The sequence below is a fragment of the Schistocerca piceifrons genome, chromosome 1 (genome assembly GCF_021461385.2).
Source record: "Schistocerca piceifrons isolate TAMUIC-IGC-003096 chromosome 1, iqSchPice1.1, whole genome shotgun sequence".
NCBI lineage: Eukaryota > Metazoa > Arthropoda > Insecta > Orthoptera > Acrididae > Schistocerca > Schistocerca piceifrons.
Window position 1 is genome coordinate 513,201,654 of NC_060138.1, and position 22,178 is coordinate 513,223,831.

The window sequence follows — 22,178 nt, forward strand, 5'->3', positions numbered from 1 at the left end:
CTCTTCCTGGGACAATGAATTCACGGTGTTCTTATTTCAATTTCCAGGAGTGTATAACAGGAATGTGACTGTGAGCTAGAGAACAAGAAAATTCTGCAATCGTTAATGACAATTTCAGTTGACGCAGATACCAAAACATGCCTCACAGAGTGAAATTTTAAAGGGAATACTTTCCAGATAATCAATGTGATTATGAGAGCGAGTGGTCTAGTATTTGATGACTTTTCTTCTTTACGGTGGCCTACATTACGTACCATGGGATCAAATTCTACCACTGTACATAGTGAAGAAATTGAAAGGGAAACTAAAATTTAGTTGTGATGGACTGGAATTCGATAGCAGCAAACGGGAGGGAAAAATTACAAGAGAACACAGCCTAGGGGGAAAGAATGACGGAGGAATGAACTTGATAGAACTTTACACAGGTTATAATATAATCATCGGTAAAACTAGATTTAAAACTCGTGAAAGAAAGTTACGCGCCTCTAAGAGAACTGGGGCCACAGGAAGTTTTAAACAGATTACGTAATAATATGAATACAACAGAAAACGAATGCGAAGGATTATAAGATGAAATATAGGTGGGAGCAGAAAATAGAACAACCAAAAATATCAAGCACAGAAAAAGAAATCCTTGGATAACGACGCGCGAGAAAACATAAAAATGCAACAAATGAGGCAGACACAAGAGAAAACAGATAACTGAAAAATGACAGTGACATTAAGTGCAAAATGGCAAAGCATGCATGGCTACACGAGTTACGCAAGAATGTAGAAGAATGGGTAAATAACCGAAAGACAGATGCTATCTACAAGAAAGTTAAATATACCTTTGTGGAAAAGAGAAGTAACTGTATGAATATCAAGAACTCAGACGGAAAAACAGAAAGAAGTGAAAACTGAAAGCGAGGACTGTATGGAAGGGCTATACAAGGGAAACGAAGTTGAATAGTATACTATAGAATGAGAAGTAGATTATGGATAATTTGCAGATATGATACTGCGAGAAGAATTTGAAGAACGACGAAGGATCTTAGTGGATACAACGTCCTTGGAGTAGCCGTCATTATTTCAGAATTATTGAGTTCCATGGGGAGAGCCAGCCATGAGAAAACAATCCCACACGGTGTGCCAGGTGTATGAGACAGGCAAAGTACCCTCAGGCTTTAAGAATATATACGATATTGCAATGCCTGTGTTATTCCAAACTACGATGCAGTTACCTTTGTACACTCCTGGAAATTGAAATAAGAACACCGTGAATTCATTGTCCCAGGAAGGGGAAACTTTATTGACACATTCCTGGGGTCAGATACATCACATGATCACACTGACAGAACCACAGGCACATAGACACAGGCAACAGAGCATGCACAATGTCGGCACTAGTACAGTGTATATCCACCTTTCGCAGCAATGCAGGCTGCTATTCTCCCATGGAGACGATCGTAGAGATGCTGGATGTAGTCCTGTGGAACGGCTTGCCATGCCATTTCCACCTGGCGCCTCAGTTGGACCAGCGTTCGTGCTGGACGTGCAGACCGCGTGAGACGACGCTTCATCCAGTCCCAAACATGCTCAATGGGGGACAGATCCGATCTTGCTGGCCAGGGTAGTTGACTTACACCTTCTAGAGCACGTTGGGTGGCACGGGATACATGCGGACGTGCATTGTCCTGTTGGAACAGCAAGTTCCCTTGCCGGTCTAGGAATGGTAGAACGATGGGTTCGATGACGGTTTGGATGTACCGTGCACTATTCAGTGTCCCCTCGACGATCACCAGTGGTGTACGGCCAGTGTAGGAGATCGCTCCCCACACCATGATGCCGGGTGTTGGCCCTGTGTGCCTCGGTCGTATGCAGTCCTGATTGTGGCGCTCACCTGCACGGCGCCAAACACGCATACGACCATCATTGGCACCAAGGCAGAAGCGACTCTCATCGCTGAAGACGACACGTCTCCATTCGTCCCTCCATTCACGCCTGTCGCGACACCACTGGAGGCGGGCTGCACGATGTTGGGGCGTGAGCGGAAGACGGCCTAACGGTGTGCGGGACCGTAGCCCAGCTTCATGGAGACGGTTGCGAATGGTCCTCGCCGATACCCCAGGAGCAACAGTGTCCCTAATTTGCTGGGAAGTGGCGGTGCGGTCCCCTACGGCACTGCGTAGGATCCTACGGTCTTGGCGTGCAACCGTGCGTCGCTGCGGTCCGGTCCCAGGTCGACGGGCACGTGCACCTTCCGCCGACCACTGGCGACAACATCGATGTACTGTGGAGACCTCACGCCCCACGTGTTGAGCAATTCGGCGGTACGTCCACCCGACCTCCCGCATGCCCACTATACGCCCTCGCTCAAAGTCCGTCAACTGCACATACGGTTCACGTCCACGCTGTCGCGGCATGCTACCAGTGTTAAAGACTGCGATGGAGCTCCGTATGCCACGGCAAACTGGCTGACACTGACGGCGGCGGTGCACAAATGCTGCGCAGCTAGCGCCATTCGACGGCCAACACCGCGGTTCCTGGTGTGTCCGCTGTGCCGTGCGTGTGATCATTGCTTGTACAGCCCTGTCGCAGTGTCCGGAGCAAGTATGGTGGGTCTGACACACCGGTGTCAATGTGTTCTTTTTTCCATTTCCAGGAGTGTAGATGTATGCATGTCCAAAAGTACAATGGATCGTAATTCGAAATAACACAGGCATTGCAATATCGTGTTTATCCACCGGACAGAGTGAGCGGCTTTGAAGTAAAATGACTGCCCTGTACGGGAATATACATAATGAATGTACGAATAGAACATGGTTGACAACATATGGAAGTTTGGGTGCGGCCGTGTCTCGTGCACGGATAGCCAAATGGTGAGGCGACCGTTCGTGATAAGCAGGAAATCCTGGTTACAGTCCCAACTGCGGCGTCACCTGTAAAATCTGTCTAATATATGACACAATTTATCCAACTGATACGAATGTAAAGTAAGCCGAGAAAATAATGCCTATAATATTATGAGTTATTTTGTCAAGTCTGATAATATTTTGTGACAAATATGGTAAATAATTTCCATTAATCTCAGAGATAAAGAATACGGTATTTCAATATGTTCCATGAAAGCACGAAACTTCAAGTATTAAATATACACAATAGCCATGTTGCTCGCCCCTGTTTGTGCTCTGTTTTTCAGCTGTTGATTCTCTGTCGCCTGTCGAACGATGAGAAATATTCCTAAGTGCTTCTATGAATTTTTACACTCTGTGTTAAATATTAAAGTTAGTTATATTTTTGATTACGAAACGTACTCAGAGATTTATCATCACAATGCTTAGGTGGTTTAAAATATTTTCAGTTAATTCAAAGGTATTAAAGTTAAGTAAGTTCTAAAATAGATAAGGTCAAAGAAATTCTTTGCAATTATTTCTACAATAAGCAGGTGTTCAAAGATCAAAGAAAGGCAGCACGTTTTGTATTATCGGGAAATATGGAAGAGAGTGTCACTGAAATGATATAGGATTTGGACTAGACATCATTAAAAGAAAGGCGTTTTTCGTTGCGACGGAATCTTCTTACGAACTTCCAATCACCAACTTTCTCCTCTGAATGCGAAAATATGTTGTTGACACCGATCTACATAGGGAAAAACGATCACCACAATAAAGCAAGGGAAATCAGAGCTCGTACAGAAAGATATAGGTGTTCGTTCTTTCCGCGCGCTGTATGAGATTGGAAGAATAGAGAACACGAATTCCAACATGTATACAACAACTTACCCCATTCTTCAACAGGGTATACTCCGGAGGAAATCATGTTTGATAAAAAGGAGGAAAATGAGTGGACAACTCCAATACCCAAAGTCCCCGAATCCACAGTAAGGCTGACCATAAAAATTTAGCAGACATTCAGCAATCTTAGCTTGAAGCTACCAAATGAAAAAGAAAATATTATAGCAACGTAATAAACGTACGAGAATACGAACTTGGAGAGTTAGTATTATTATGAACACAACCACAAGCCATCTAGTCTGAAAAAAATAGAAAAATAAATAGTAACTTCTGTACACTTGTCCCTACAAGATGGTCGAAATTATGGATGGGGGCAGTTACAGACTTGTCAACACTGAGAATCTAATTGTTAAAGAGCTGTACCCATACAAGGACCTAAAGAAATATTTTCCTTAATAATGTTCAAAAAGTGTTCAAATGTGTGTGAAATCTTAGGGAACTTAACTGCTAAGGTCATCAGTCCCTAAGCTTGCACACTACTTAACCTAAGTTATCCGAAGGATAAAAACACACACACATTCTCGAGGGAGGACTCGAACCTCCGCCGGGATCAGTCGCACAGTCCACGACTGCTGCGCCTTAGACCGATAGGCTAATCCCACGTGGCCCTTAGCAATGTTCATATATATATTTTATAATGTATGATTATGTATGTATATTGTTGTGTCACAGTATGTAGTATGTTTTAGTATGTAAGTGATTGTCAGCCAGCCTGACTGTGCTGATTTCAATACTTAATAACTAAATGAATGGCCTGGGGCAACTTCTAAAAGTTTTGCACGGATTACTAATTAGTTGTAATTTTTGTAACAAAGTTCAGTAAGAATTTCATTGGTAACTTTTAAAGAATTTAATTCAACACCACAAGGTGGAATTTTCTTAAAGCAATCAACATTTAATGTTTTGGGAAGATACTGTACATGGTACAAACCATCTTTTTTATGAAGCCTTAGCCTTTTCTTAAATCTTTAAAAAAGACAATTTTATATCTTTTCTATTAGTAGTACTTAACTACAAAAACAATGTTTTTATGTGTGACCAATATTAAACAGACTTGTGGTCATGATGTAGTCGATATGGAAAAAAAGTGGAAATCATTTTACTTTTGACTAAGATTAGCGTTTTCCGCGGTTGTTTTGGCAGGTTTGCTGAGTCTTCAGACAACATTAATTCAGTGTAGGTGCCAATAATTCAAATGGTTCAAGTGTCTCTAAGCACTATAGGACTTAAAATCTGGGGTCATCAGTCCCCTAGACTTAGAACTACTTAAACCTAAGTTAAGGACATCACACACACCCATGCCCGAGTCAGGATTCGAACCTGCTACCGCAGAGTATTCCTCATTATAGTAGGTTGGTTGATTGGTTGGTTTGGGGAAGGAGACCAGACAGCGTGGTCATCGGTCTCATCGGATTAGGGAAGGATGGGGAAGGAAGTCGGCCGTGCCCTTTCAGAGGAACCATCCCGGCATTTGCCTGGAGTGATTTAGGGAAATCACGGAAAACCTAAATCAGGATGGCCGGACGCGGGATTGAACCGTCGTCCTCCCGAATGCGAGTCCAGTGTCTAACCACTGCGCCACCTCACTCGGTCATTATAGTAGGAATACACAAACTGGTGTCTATGGAAAAGTTACACTTTAGAAGGGCATGCCACACATCACACCTGCATTACTTTGTAAACGTCGAGCCAGAGCCTTGTTTTTTAAGAAACAACAATCCAGATGGTCAGTTGATTACTATCAGAGAGAGAGGTACATACAAAAAGATTTGTCAGCAAAATTATGTATCCTATTTGCAAAAAAGAAACATGTGCATCCGTATAATGGTAGCTTCGAGAACGACAACGTACAGAGATACGTGCACATCGGACAGAAATTTGTTCAACAGACAGAGAAAGACATTAAATAGTGACGTTTGTGAAACTGTAAAGACTCCATGAGAGGAGCAGCAGTGCTGCGTCAGTGTTTGGTTCAACAGATGTTGTGACAGTGGGCTTAAAAACCCGTCGAGTGATGCATTTCGAACTGCCTTGCAGTGAAGTGAGTCAGATCTTGCGGGGAACATCAATGCGACAGTGTACCGTAATGAGTGAAATAACGGCGTCGAGCATGTGCAAATCTAAATATTTAAAACAATTTGTGTTAAATAATATTTTCTGCTATGTGAATACTTTCTATGTTGCCATAGTCAGAATTATTAAAAATAATGAACTACACGGAAGAGTATAGTCTGTGAGATAAGATAATTAATGCAGATGAATAGGAAAAAGAAAGGTATCAGATAGATTATATAATGGTAAGACAGAGATTTAGGAACCAGGTTTTAAATTGTAAGACATTTCCAGGGGCAGATGTGGATTCTAACCACAATCTATTGGTTATGAACCGCAGATTGAAACTGAAGAAACTGCAAAAAGGTGGGAATTTAAGGAGATGGGACCTGGATAAACTGAAAGAACCAGAGGTTGTAGAGAGTTTCAGGGAGAGCATAAGGGAACAATGGACAGGAATGGGGGAAAGAAATACAGTAGAAGAAGAATGGATAGCTCTGAGGGATGAAGTAGTGAAGGCAGCAGAGGACCAAGTAGGTAAAAAGACGAGGGCTAATAGAAGTCCTTGGGTAACAGAAGAAATATTGAATTTAATTGATGAAAGGAGAAAATATAAAAATGCAGTAAATGAAGCAGGCAAAAAGGAATACAAACGTCTCAAAAATGAGATCGACAGGAAGTGCAAAATGGCTAAGCAGGGATGGCTAGAGGACAAATGTAAGGATGTAGAGGCTTGTCTCACTAGGGGTAAGATAGATACTGCCTACAGGAAAATTAAAGAGACCTTTGGAGAGAAGAGAACCACTTGTATGAATATCAAGAGCTCAGATGGCAACCCAGTTCTAAGCAAAGAAGGGAAGGCAGAAAGGTGGAAGGAGTATATAGAGGGTTTATACAAGGGCGATGTACTTGAGGACAATATTATGGAAATGGAAGAGGATGTAGATGAAGATGAAATGGGAGATAAGATACTGCGTGAAGAGTTTGACAGAGCACTGAAAGACCTGAGTCGAAACAAGGCCCCGGGAGTAGACAACATTCCATTAGAACTACTGATGGCCTTTGGAGAGCCAGTCATGACAAAACTCTACCATCTGGTGAGCAAGATGTATGAGACAGGCGAAATACCCACAGACTTCAAGAAGAATATAATAATTCCAATCCCAAAGAAAGCAGGTGTTGACAGATGTGAAAATTACCGAACTATCAGTTTAATAAGTCACAGCTGTAAAATACTAAAGCGAATTCTTTACAGACGAATGGAAAAACTGGTAGAAGCGGAACTCGGGGAAGATCAGTTTGGATTCCGTAGAAATGTTGGAACACGTGAGTCAATACTAACCTTACGACTTATCTTAGAAGAAAGATTAAGAAAAGGCAAACCTACGTTTCTAGCATTCGTAGACTTAGAGAAAGCTTTTGACAACGTTAACTGGAATACTCTCTTTCAAATTCTGAAGGTGGCAGGGGTGAAATACAGGGAGCGAAAGGCTATTTACAATTTGTATAGAAACCAGATGGCAGTTATAAGAGTCGAGGGGCATGAAAGGGAAGCAGTGGTTGGGAAAGGAGTGAGACAGGGTTGTAGCCTCTCCCCGATGTTATTCAATCTGTATATTGAGCAAGCAGTAAAGGAAACAAAAGAAAAATTTGGAGTAGGTATTAAAATTCATGGAGAAGAAGTAAAAACTTTGAGGTTCGCCGATGACATTGTAATTCTGTCAGAGACAGCAAAGGACTTGGAAGAGCAGTTGAACGGAATGGACAGTGTCTTGAAAGGAGGATATAAGATGAACATCAACAAAAGCAAAACGAGGATAATGGAATGTAGTCAAATTAAATCGGGTGATGCTGAGGGAATTAGATTAGGAAATGAGACACTTAAAGTAGTAAAGGAGTTTTGCTATTTAGGGAGTAAAATAACTGATGATGGTCGAAGTTGAGAGGATATAAAATGTAGACTGGCAATGGCAAGGAAATCGTTTCTGAAGAAGAGAAATTTGTTAACATCGGGTATAGATTTAAGTGCGAGGAAGTCGTTTCTGAAAGTATTTGTATGGAGTGTAGCCATGTATGGAAGTGAAACATGGACGATAACCAGTTTGGACAAGAAGAGAATGCTGAAGATAAGGTGGGTAGATGACATAACTAATGAGGAGGTATTGAATTGGATTGGGGAGAAGAGAAGTTTGTGGCACAACTTGACTAGAAGAAGGGATCGGTTGGTAGGACATGTTTTGAGGCATCAAGGGATCACAAATGTAGCATTGGAGGGCAGCGTGGAGGGTAAAAATCGTAGAGGGAGACCAAGAGATCAATACACTAAGCAGATTCAGAAGGATGTAGGTTGCAGTAGGTACTGGGAGATGAAGAAGCTTCCACAGGATATAGTAGCATGGAGAGGTGCATCAAACCAGTCTCAGGACTGAACACCACAACAACAACAACAACAACAGGAAAAAGAATCCTGTAATGTTTGAATATTCCATTAGTAGTGTAGCGCTTGACACAGTCACGTCGATTAAATATTTGGGCGTAACATTGCAGAGCGATATGAAGTGGGACAAGCATGTAATGGCAGTTGTGGGGAAGGCGGATAGTCGTCTTCGGTTCATTGGTAGAATTTTGGGAAGATGTGGTTCATCTGTAAAGGAGACCGCTTATAAAACACAAATACGACCTATTCTTGAGTAATGCTCGAGCGTTTGGGATCCCTATCAGGTCGGATTGAGGGAGGACATAGAAGCAATTTAGAGGCGGGCTGCTAGATTTGTTACTGGTAGGTTTGATCATCACGCGAGTGTTACGGAAATGCTTCAGGAACTCGGGTGGGAGTCTCTAGAGGAAAGGAGGCGTTCTTTTCGTGAATCGCTACTGAGGAAATTTAGAGAACCAGCATTTGAGGCTGACTGCAGTATACTTTTACTGCCGCCATCTTATATTTCGCTGAAGGACCACAAAGATAAGATAAGAGAGACTAGGGCTCGTACAGAGGCATATAGGCAGTCATTTTTCCCTCGTTCTGTTTGGGAGTGGAACAGGAAGAGAAGATGCTAGTTGTGGTACGAAGTACCCTCCACCACGCACCGTATGGTGGATTGCAGGGTATGTATGTATATGTAGATAAGATCATTTTGTTAGTGTAGTACAGTGAAGATTACCTCTCATGGACTGGATAAACTGGCGACAGATACAGAGGCAACTGCAGACAACGTATGAAACATTACAAGAACACGAGAGATATTTTAAGTATAACCGTGAGCTAACCAAAAACTCTTTTCAACGTACATTTTAGAATGACTTTTTGCTAATGACTCTTGAACTTTTTCATATTTAGATAATCCGGTCGAGTGCCACCAGGAGTGGAATATCCTCACAGTCAACCGGTGGGGCCAATCCAGCACCTACGACAACGTCTTCGCCTGCAGACGGCGGGCCACTGTCCAAACGACAGCGACTCGATCCTCGGTGGGGACCGCCTGCTTCGCCTTGTCTCCGCTCATCCTGTCGACACACGGCGACCTACCAGCATCTGCCTACATCGATGATCCTCGGACGGTCATCTTCCATGTTTACTCCGAAATTTTGACGGTTATGTAAAGCTCAGTTCTATTTTATGTGGGAAAAATAGCAACATAAGTGACCCACGGACTATAACTATGTAATGTAAATGTGTTAAAAACTTATGACATACTAAACTTCAAGTATAACCAAACAACATGAAATACACTCTACTTGTCTTATTCCAAATATACAAACATATCTCTAAATGTGCAGGTGGTAACTATACCATACAGAGCGTAAACTAAGCTGGTGTTTGACGAATCATTTAATACTAAAAAGTGGACTTACAACTAAACTAACTTGTACTTTCCATAAAATGTAATACAATTACATTACATCGCTGACAGTGATGAATGTAGAAAAGCACATGTTTCAAACAAATTTCAATTTCCGGAGGCTTCCGCGCGGGTTTTCAGCTGGGGTTTCCGTTGGACCTCACCGAATAGGGAAGTGAAGTAATGATGAATGGCAATATCATCTTTTAATCTGGGTTATCCAGAGGGAAATAATACTAAAGAGAACCGGATACTATAGTTACAATTGCGTTTACTCAGTAGTAATAAGTGGCCTCCAGCTCTGAGTAAACAACCAAGTGACGAATCGATGTACAGTCGTGCTCAAAAGTATCCTAACGACCAGAATTGCATTTCGCCTGATACGCATGTAACCCACATAACGCAGCTGTCTAGCAAGTCCTCTAATCGCTCCTTGGTACAATCGTTTGACTATTGAAAATGGTTGCAACAAGTCACCACTAGAAAACACTACTCTGTACCGCAATAACTCTAGATGTAAAGTAATACTATGATACTACAAATATCAGGGAACACCTTATCACAGATAAGACTGTCCTTAAGGCTTGTAAGCTCACATTTATTACAATAAATGACATACCTGAAATGTTACCACTCTCATTATTACGTCAGATAGGTAATGCACGCAGTAAGTTCGTCGTATTCATGATTTCCTCTTCAAAGTAACATACTGTTCTTATTATTTAACACAAAATGACATTAAAAATTTAAGTCATTCGCGAGCAGCTAATTGAGAATATGTATGAACTTCAAATGACACGACGAACCGTCTCGTTCTGCGTATGGATTCAAACCCAGGTCATGCAGACTAAGCAAAGATTTCGTGACTGACGAAAACTAACAGTCATGCCTGATTAGGCATACAGAGAGTGATACACCTCGATTTTAGACAGTACCAATTAGCAAATACCAACTTTAAATTACATAACGCAAACATTTTTAACGGACGCGAATTCCTACCCAGCACCTGTTGTCCCTGTTAACGAACTACGAGAGATGTTAAATATTGCTTCTTAACAAGTAACTTACTTGAAATGCTGTGAGGTAAAGCTTTCAGTTGGACAGGGATTCGAACCCAGAACCTAATAAGATAGATATCGAAACACAATCAACTGTGACATATCGCATTATCACGGCAGTAGCTAGATGTTTTAAATGAAATGACAAAACGAAACATTAATTTTTTCCTCCCCAGGACTCCAACCCGGCACCTATCGCTGTTATATTCTAGATAAAACGAACGTTAAATATGGGTTTGTGGCACCAGCAGCGACATGTGAGCATGCTTGAACTAGAAATAATATGACGAAGAGTTCAGTGCATCCACAATCGCCAATGGGAGCCAAGAAGGTGCTTAAAACATCAGTGTAGATCTGTACTGTGATAGAGCGACGCAAAACAACAAGGGGTGTAAGCCCCATCCATGAAAAACACGGCCACACCATAACACCACCGTCTCTGAATTTTACTGTTGGCGTTACAAAAGCTGGCATTCGCCATACCAACACCCTGCCATCCGATAGCCACATTGTCATTCGCCACTCCACACAACGTTTTTGCACTGTTCAATCGTCCAATCGTCCAATGTTATATAATAATATGACGACTGACAGGGACTAGAGCCCCACACATATCGTTGTTGACTACACACAAAGATACGTCAGCTACCGAATTTTTCTCCACCAGCAGCTCCGAATAACATCTTGAACTTACAGTGATCTCGCAAATAGTTCTGTGTCTCACTGGGAGTCAAAAACGTCAAATATCGTTAGTGTTGACAACGAATGAAAATACGTTAAAAATCGAAATTTTTATCCACCAGCAGATAGGTGTTCTCATGCTAGATCTTGATAATACATAATGAAATCTTTAGTGCCGGGCCAGGATTCGAACCCATTCACGCGCAATATGTGGAAATGTTGAGGAATCTGCAGTTTTGAACAAACAACAAATTGTAGCCGAGCTGTATAGTCACGATGGGAACAAATTCCGCGTTAAGGGCGGTCTGAGTTGCATTCCCAGTTCAGAACCAATTTTATCGACAAACAGAAGTTCAGATAAAAGATGGAATAAGCGCCCTGTGAGCCTACATAGCGTTTGTTTCATCACTAGAAATAAATAACTAGTATAAGAAAGGTTGCTGTTGATAGTGTTTCTACATGTCGCCACTCCAGACACTATTGTGGCTCATCCTAACGTCTACTTGGTAGAGAAGGAATATCATTTTTAATGTGAATTTCAGACCACAATGCAATTATATCTTCTTCACTTGGTGTAGCCAGAAGAGAATGGAATCTGTCTCTCCCTATCTAAAATCACTGACCGAAGTTGGAATCGAACCCAGACCATAGATATGGTCTCATCAGCCCAACAGACCACCAAATCCTCTTCTCAGTGGCTCATTTTTCTATCATAACGCCATTGTGCCACACGGGCTGAGTATTCTAACACACAGGCTCCCTGTATCAATTTGCAGCATGTTCAGTAAATTCATTTACTTGGTTGACCGTATCACCATGAACTAGGTGCCTCTGCTACCCAGTGCATACATTCAACTTTATTTTGTAATCACCGAAATAAAATCACGTAACTGCCACCAACACAGAACTGCCAAAAGTATAGGATGCAGAAATTTAAATAGGAAGTGTTTCTTTTCACTTGAGCCACTCTGTTGCGCTATCTGTTTGTTGAAAACGTCGTGCAGTGCAAAAGAAAAGATATAACTGTTTGTCTCTCATAAGTATTGACCTGGCCATATGCATTATCCCACAGCGCTGTGAAATGCAGAAGTTCTTTAGGGACTTGATGTTGACTTCTGAGCTGTTATAGCTACGTGTTGGCTAGTAGCGTAATGGCAAGTATCGCGCACGGTAGATAATATGTCGCGAGTTGGAGTACATTCACTGCTATATTTTTTAAAACGCAATTCTGCCGTCTGCTAAAGTTATCAATCTAATGGAACTTGTAACATAATTCCCTTCACTTCTCAACCCAAAATAGTCGTATGTGGAAAAAAGCGCTAACTTCTGTGACATTTTGTTCATTTCAGGTTTAACAGATAGCCAGACAGTAGATGCATCTCGAAACTTTTGTATTACGTATGGGTAGAGCGCATCGTACCAAAATAAGTCGGAAAAGTATTTTCTACATTAGCTGTCGTCTGGTAGTGGCATTTTATTCTTCTTCAAACCTTGCTTGAGAGCTTTAACTCAGAACAAGTTTTCTACATGCATGTAATCAATAAACCGCATGTGCATTTTCAGACTGTTACAGATAACATCAGTGAATTCGCATATATCGTTGATGATTAATTTCTCTCTAATGTTTACTATTGTTTTAACAACATTAAAGGAAACCTTACGAAAATTGTGAGCTGTATTATAAGAAATGTAATAAAACTACCCACAATAACCTTACGACGAAAGTCTGTTTTAATAAAACTGAGTATCTGTACACAAGCGTGCCTCTATCGACACGAATTGGTAAAATATTACTCACTTAGATTTTGATTGGGTCTGTGTTTAATTGCTACGCTGTGTCCTACTCAACATGTAAGCAAATGTGGCATTTCATAAATAAAGTGATGTATTCCTAGAAACCGAAAATTTGCTTGTCAGCAGCGGAAAGAGGTGTTACCTGTAGTGCAGCATTGTAAGTTTTTCACCATTGCACTATGAGCCGAAAGTATTTTCTTGCGATTTCCTTATCGATGTTTGATCTGACTGTTTGTAGCTCTTTCACAGAAGGGATAAAAACGCTACCCTCAGTGAGACTGGAACTACGAACCATAACATACGCTGTTTCACAGGTCAGCACGTTACCACAGAGCTGGCGAAGAAGTATGTGTCTCAGTTTCCTCTTACGAGACCAATAGCGGATAGAGCTCGTAAACCGCTATTTAAAGGACGAGATTAGTTGCGATTTCTACGTGCAATGACTTTCCTGGGCTGAAAACCGTAAATTTACAATCTTTTGTTACACCTCAAGCGATATTAACTCAGTTTATTCAATGAAAATGACAGGTAAAATCAAGTGAACTTTGAGGCTTAATTCCGTGCACACCAGGAAGTAACTCGTCGATCACAGAGTTCCCAAACATACATTGCCTTGTACCCAAATCTCAGTTGCAACACCAGCAGGAAGAAGACAAACCGATGTGATTCAAATGGTGCAAATGGCTCTGAGCACTATGGGACTTAACTTCTAAGGTTATCAGTCCCCTAGAACTTAGAACTACTTAAACCTAACTAACCTAAGGACATCACACACATCCATGCCCGAGGCAGGATTCGAACCTGCGACCGTAGCGGCCGCTCGGTTCCAGACTATAGCGCCTTTAACCGCTTGGCCACCGCGGCCGGCTAACCGATGTGATCTTACAGCGGGCTGGGAAGTGACCATTGCTGGTGTCTCCATGTCGCGGCTGCTACGGCCTGGAATACGGAATGCGTCTGATTCGCATTTTTGTAACTAGGTTTAGGAACTGGAGCGTAGTTAATAATAATACTCAGAACTGACTGTAAACTAAGCGTCATAAATCAGTAACTCTCATTGTTGTTTCTAAATTTCTTTCGTAAGTGTACTCAAAACTAAGAAAATCATTGACGAACGTTTTCGTGCCTCGCCGATAGTCGAGCACAACAAACAAATAAAAATAAAAAAAGGCTGTGTGCGTGTATGTGTGTGTGTGTGTGTGTGTGTGTGTGTGTGTGAGAGAGAGAGAGAGAGAGAGAGAGACAGAGATAAATCAAAAAGAATGAGAGAGGTAGAGAGTAAAAAATTGTAAAGAAATTGAATCATGGTATGTAAAGAAACCATTCATTAAAATGATACGTTCCACATCATGACGAAATATCGTATTCATGATCTCTGAAACAAGAATTAATCTAATGTAATCTAATCTAATCATATCATATTGATGACTAGACATGAAGAGTCATGAATTACCGAAATTTTTGCTAATACCAGTAACCAAATCTAAACTTGAAAATAAAAGACGACAGTTTTTGTAATAAACCGGGACTTCTATGAAGACCCTTTCGTCCCTGTTCATTAACCACGAAAGATGTCTGATATACCTCTATTCTGAAGTAACAAACTGGCATGCATTTAAAAACGAAGTACATGATGTGAAGTTCTGTGACGGAGATACGAACCCAACACGTAATCGGATTGTTAACTAAGTAAAATCAAATGTTTCGTATCGGTTTTTCTTACCAGCTGCTAGGTGTTTGAATCTAAAATAAGGATACAAACTTTTGTGATTAAGCGACAATCGAACTACACACCTACCGTGCATCCACGAATATAGCTTAAGAATCAGTTGCTTACTCACCAACAGTGAGATGTGTGCGTGTTTGACCAGAAATAACGACACCCATTGCGATTGTTGGCAACACATGAACAGACATTAAAATTTACGTTAATTTTCACTAACAGGCCGGTGTGCACGTGATAGGGCTTGAAAGGAAATTATGAATATTTTTGTACTGGATCAGGATTCGGACCCACATACTTACCTTTGGAGGAGAGCTAGAGAAGATTGCAGTCTTGATATAAGGAACGATATGATTGAACTATACTGTTCCGAGAGATTCAGATCCTCAAAAGAGGAGATACGAATTCGAATCACAGTCCAGCACCAAATTTTTCAACGTCTGTAGTTCAATCAAGTACAAGTAAAGTAAGAGCCCTGTTCCTTTAAATGGCTATCGGTTTATCAAATAAAATAAAATTTTCTAATGTAAGTAGGTTTACTGGCGACTATATTTCTGTTTACCATGACTTCCGCTATGTCATTTCCCAACGTAAACCGGCTCTGCCCAGTTGGTAATGAAGGAACGTGATGTTTAATGCGGATTATGGATTATAACGTCTCTCTCTTGATTTTACCAGCGGTAAAGTAAATATGTTTGTGCCTCTTAAAAGTAAATGCCTGAACCCACGCATTGCACCAGTGATAGTTCGTTCCGCCAGACCATTGTGGCCACATTTCCCAGCCCCAGGAGTGTGCTGTAACAGATGATGTGTTTAGCTTACAAAAATAGTCATGGTGGAAGAAACGCGAGTCTATTAAATGGTTAAGTAGAAGCAAGCTTCTGAAGCGGAGATTATGCTATTCTCATGTCAGCAGCATATAGACTCTTCTAGGCATCATAGGCTCGATGTGAAGCCATTTCGAAATTTTCGCAAATTCAGCAAATTTCTTAGTTCGAGAAAATCCATTGGGAAGTGTGAAGTTACCGGATAATTCGATTATTACCGTCATTATTACTATCATTTTCTTCATACCGCTGATGGAACACTGTACTTGAATATCATGTGATGCCTTTTGGTCACTATAGAAGTAGTTTCCCAAGAACAGGTTCTTTCCCTGTCTACGGAATCCTTTTCATGTTAATGTCAAACATCAGTAATTACTCGTAGATTACATTAAAACTAAAGTAATTGATGAAGACGTTACTTGATAACAAAAACGCGCTGCCTTTCTTTATTTACTTGCGCCTAGAAGTGGCTATCGAGTACTGCCAAACCAAAAGGCAAGAGATCTTACCGCCTTCCGATATACGTCACTGTCAGTTCTTCCATATGATTTGGTCCACATGACCCGTTTCAAGTTGTGTATGACAGACAATGTTTTAGAAAATTAATTATTTTCCTTTGCAATAAACAGAAAGATTTTCATTCTAAGCTATCCAAGTACAAAATTTTCGCAATATTAGTTCAAATTTATTATTCGCTTCTATGATGTAGGAAAGTATTTCACAGTTGCAAAACTCGCATCCGACTCATTGACTTAGCCGCTGACCATAAATTCTAGCTCAGAGTGACACCAGATTAAGTAACCTAATGTAGCGAAGACTGTTTTTCCAGTGCCCTTTCTCACCGCAAAGTACACAATTCACTCATTTGGCTCCATAAGTACACTGTAACAGTAATTTCTGTGTGTATGCAATGCATACGGATTACAATTTAGTGGTGCTCTCTCTTCCACTTCTGTATACAATACGCCTGACCTAAACGGGCCCTTTATCATTACAGGCCCTGGGGAGTGCAGCATCATACTGACAACAGTAATGTGCTTATACTGACAACCTGACTGATTTTGTAATCATTTAAATAAAACAACATGACCTTCCAGTGGGAGATATTTCGTCCCCCTTTTCCTTCTGTGAAATTTGTCAGTAAGCTTTTTGCCGTCCAACAAGTGAAATGCGGCAGAGTACGGCCGGTAAATGATTCACAAACCACGATTTAGTGCCGTTAAGACGATTTATTTAAACGTCACAAGACTTCACATAGGTGCAATCGATTTCGAGGAGCAAAGTGTTTGTTATCATACTTTTATGACAGGTGGGCAAAAGTGATTTCCAAAGACCTTTTATTCTACTGAAATAATAATTTGTCACAAAGTAACAAGGTAAGTGTCTTATCCGTATATGTTTTGTAGGAAACTGTAATCGTGATGGATGATTACACACCTGAATGTTTGACAAAACTGGCAGGAGAAAACGCTGCATGTTAACCAAACCCCACGCCTCCTCTTCATATCCTCCTATGACACGAGCACGGGATTCTCCTCGCATACAGAGCTGTTCCTAGCACAACTGAGAATTGGCAACATCATCACAAACATTAGGCAACACTATGACAGTGCAATCACTTCCGCGTATGGTACTGAATTGACTCGCTAAATTCACTTGACATTCCCTTTCCATTTGAATGACTCGTGCTATATAATCCTCATGTAAACTAAGACACTGAGACAGAAAATAAATACCTAAAGAAATGCTATTCTTCACATAAGTGACAACTTTTATTATCTTTCACGATGCGTTATGAGGCTGAGCGACAAATACCATGAAGAGAATAACGTACAGGTAGCAGTGTGTCCGTAGCCCGGTGGTACCGCCTGTGTTTTGGGTCAGAACGGCCCAATCAGTCGTCAGTTCTAACCGTGGTAGGGGCCAGCGTATGCGAGCTTTTTTTTTCTGACTGCCAAGCTGCTTCGCAATACCAGCGTCTCTGAAGAAATTCGAATCTACCATCAGCGATTCGAATTTCAATAGTGTTCTTCACTTAAGACTCACATGCCAGGGTGATAAGTATGAAGGAAATGAACCTCTTGATAACTATAAGGCCTCTATGCTAAATTTCCACAGTAGCAATTAGGAACTCCCTGCAGACATTTGCTAACAGCGGCTCTGGCAACTTACTTTTTCTCTGGGTAGCTTCAAATATGGGCAATTTTGTCGGCTTAAATCCAACTGAATATTTTAAATATCACTTTTGAACAGTGTTCACTTCTACATTAATTAAGGTATAGACCTCAAAACAAGCAATTTGCCTGAGTAGCTGATAGGTACTGACACAACCTTTTGCATCCATTTACTATAGAGAATCAAAGAAAGAAATCAAACACATTACATGGCATTTACTCTCTGTACCTGACTAACACATATGAATCCATGACAATAATAAATATTTGAGGAACCACCCGTGAAAGGAAAAAGAACAGAATGTGACGCTTTAATTGTAGTGCACTGGATCAGAAACAACGAAATTAATTCTGTGCCACATTGATGTATTGCATTCCAGTGTAATAAAATAATCATCAGATAAAAACGGTTTTGTGCCTCCTTTGCTATCAAGAGAGACACACAAATCATAGGCGCTTCAGTCTGGAACCCCTTGACCACTACGGTCGCAGGTTCGAATCCTGCCTTGGGCATGGATGTGTGTGATGTCCTTAGGTTAGTTAAGTTTAAGTAGTTCTAAGTTCTAGGGGACTGATGACCACAGATGTTAATGGCTCAGAGCCATTTGAACAAATCGTAGACAGATTTTATGGGTCACCACTCAACAACATTAAAGCATTTTACATCGTCGAGAGTGCGGAGTCGAGCAGACGTTGTCGGCAGAAGGCGAGACAATGCGGTGCCTCAGGCCCCGGCGGTAGGCAGTAAAAGGGTCCCAGAGAGCTCAGACGCATGCGGTGTTCAGAGGCAGATGGTCGGCAAAGAAATCTTTCGCTACAACATTGTCGGACCAAACTGTTATTACCAGTGTGACAGAAAGCGGAATCTATTGTAGATTCGCTTGAATTACACACATAGCTTCAGCGCCGAGAGGAAAGGGGCGATAAAAACTTTGTCTACGTGTGCTTTTAGTTACCAGACGTCGTATTAGCTAGTCTCGCGTTTTACCTCAAGACTACGGTCTTAGTCAAGAGTAAAGTACTAAGACTGGAGTCAAGACTTCCTCTGGGAAGTGCCGCAGTCCACAATGTTGCCATATCGAGCATATTGCCGGACATAGGATTCTGAGAGGACCACGACTGTATTGCCCACCTTACGTGAACGACTCGGCTGTCATTTTTTTGCTCTAAGACTGTATCTACATCACATATTGCACGCTGAAGACCCAGAAGAATTAAAAAAACAAAGGTAGTTTATGAGAGCAACGTTAACCATAGCGTTCGAAGTATGGTATTGTATACGTGTGTGTAAACGTCTTCCAATGACCACTCAAGGAAGAGAAGGATACACAGTCTAGCTCAAAATTATAAATTCGCCTCAGTTTGCGTATGAACTCAGACTTAGGTTGATAATCATTTAGAATATTTAGCAGTACTGTACCCATTGGTGTTAAACTCGTTTTCAACCAATGATACCCACAGCTACAGGAACACTACTTTGGATACCTCATAGACAAAATACTTACGCAGTGCTATCAGACGAAAAAAATCAACCTGACACAAACTGTGGGAAGTTTGTTTTACAACCTTCGTACCTGAACAATAAGCTTTTTTCTATTTGAGATGTCTGTGAACATTGCTGATTGAGACGATTTAAGTCGAAACTAAATTCCTTCAGCTACGACAATGTTTAAATAAATCGTCTTAACGGCACTAAATCGTGGTTTGTGAACAGTTTATCGTCCGTACTCTGCCGGATTTCGCTGGCTGGAAGGCAAAAACCTTACTGACAAATGTCGCAGAAGGAAAAGAGGGACGAAATGTCTCCCACTGGAAGGTCATATTGTTTTATTTAAATGATTACAAAATCGGGTAAAACGAACAGTCAGGTAGTCAGTATAAGCACATTACTGTTGTCAGTATGATGTTGCACTGCCCAGGCCGAGCGGTTCTAGGCGCTTCAGTCTGGAACCACGTGACCGCTATGGTCGCAGGTTCGAATCGTGCATCGGGCATGGATGTGTGTGGTGTCCTTAGGTTAGCTAGGTTTAAGTAGTTCTAAGTTCTAGGGGACTGATGACCTCAGAAGTTGAGTCCCATAGTGTTCAGAGCCATTTGAACCATTTTTTTGCACTGCCCAGAGCCTGTAATGATAAAGGGCCTGTTTAGGTGAGGCATATCGTATGCAGAAGTGGAAGAGAGAGCACCACTAAATTCAAATCCGTATGCATTGCATACACACAGAAATTACTGTTACAGTGTACTTACGGAGCCCAATGAGTGAACTGCGTAATTTCCGGTGAGAAAGAGCACTGGCAAACAGTCTTCGCTACATTAGGTTACTTAATCTGGTGTCACTCTGAGCTAGAATTTATGGTCAGCGACTAAGTGCAAGGTCAATGAGTCGGATGCGAGTTTTGCAACTGTGAAATACTTTCCTACATCATAGAAGCGAATATTAAATTTGAACTAATATTGCGAAAATTTTGTATTTGGATACTTAGAATGAATGTTATTAAATCTGTATATTGAGCAAGCAGTAAAGGAAACAAAAGAAAAATTCGGAGTAGGCATTAAAATCCATGGAGAAGAAATAAAAACTTTGAGGTTCGCCGATGACATTGTAATTCAGTCAGAGACAGCAAAGGACTTGAAAGAGCAGTTGAACGGAATGGACAGTGTCTTGAAGGAAGGATATAAGATGAACATCAACAAAAGGAAAACGAGGATAATGGAATGTAGTCGAAGTAAGTCGGGTCATGCTGAGGTATTAGATTAGGAAATGAGACACTTAAAGTAGTAAAGGAGTTTTGCTATTTGGGGAGCAAAATAACTGATGATGGTCGAAGTAGAGAGGATATAAAATGTAGACTGGCAATGGCAAGGAAAGTGTTTCTGAAGAAGAGAAATTTGTTAACATCGAGTACAGATTTAAGTGTCAGGAAGTCGTTTCTGAAAGTATTTGTATGGAGTGTAGCCATGTATGGAAGTGAAACATAGACAATAACTAGTTTGGACAAGAAGAGAATAGAAGCTTTCGAAATGTGGTGCTACAGACGAATCCTGAAGATTAGATGGGTAGATCACATAACTAATGAGGAGGTACTGAATAGGATTGGGGAGAAGAGTAGTTTGTGGCACAACTTGATTAGAAGAAGGGATCGGTTGGTAGGACACGTTATGAGGCATCGAGGGATCACCAATTTAGTATTGGAGGACAGCGTGGAGGGTGAAAATCGTAGAGGGAGACCAAGAGATGAATACACTAAACAGATTCAGAAGGATGTAGGCTGCAGTACGTACTGGGAGATGAAGCAGCTTGCACAGGATAGAGTAGCATGGAGAGCTGCATCAAACCAGTCTCAGAACTGAAGACCACAACAACAACTTAGAATGAAAATATTTCTGTTTATTGCAAAGGAAAACAATTGATTTTCTAAAACATTCTCTGCCATACACAACTTGAAACAGGTCATGTCGACCAAATCATATGGAAGAACTGACAGCGACGTATATCGGAAGGCAGTAAGATCTCTTGCCTTTCGTTTTGGCAGAACTCGATAGCAATTTCTAGGCGCAAGTAAATGAAGAAATGGAGCACGTTTTTGCTATCAAGTAACGTCTTCATCAATTACTTTAGTTCTAATGTAATCTACGAGTAATTGCTGATGTTTGATATTAACATGAAAAGGATTCCGTAGACAGGGAAAGAGCCGTGTTGGGTTCGTATCTCTGTCACAGAACTTCACATCATGCACTTCATCTTTAAATTCATGCACACTTTGTTATTTCAAAATAGAGGTATATCAGACATCTTTCGTGGTTAATTAACAGGGACGAAAGGGTCTTCATAGAAGTCCCGGTTTATTACAAAAACTGTCATCTTTTATTTTCAAGTTTAGATTTGGTTACTGGTATCAGCAAAAATTTCGGTAATTCATGACTCTTCATGGCTAGTCATCAATATGATATGATTAGATTACATTACATTAGATTAATTCTTGTTTCAGAGATCATGAATACGATATTTCGTAATGATGTGGAACGTGTCATTTTAATGAATGGTTTCTTTACATACCATGATTCAATTTCTTTACAATTTTTTACTCTCTACCTCTCTCATTCTTTTTGATTTATCTCTCTCTCTCTCTCTCTCTCTCTCTCTCTCTCTCTCTCTCTCTCTCTCTCACACACACACACACACACACACATACATACACGCACACAGTCCTTTTTTATTTTTATTTGTTTGTTGTGCTCGACTATCGGCGAGGC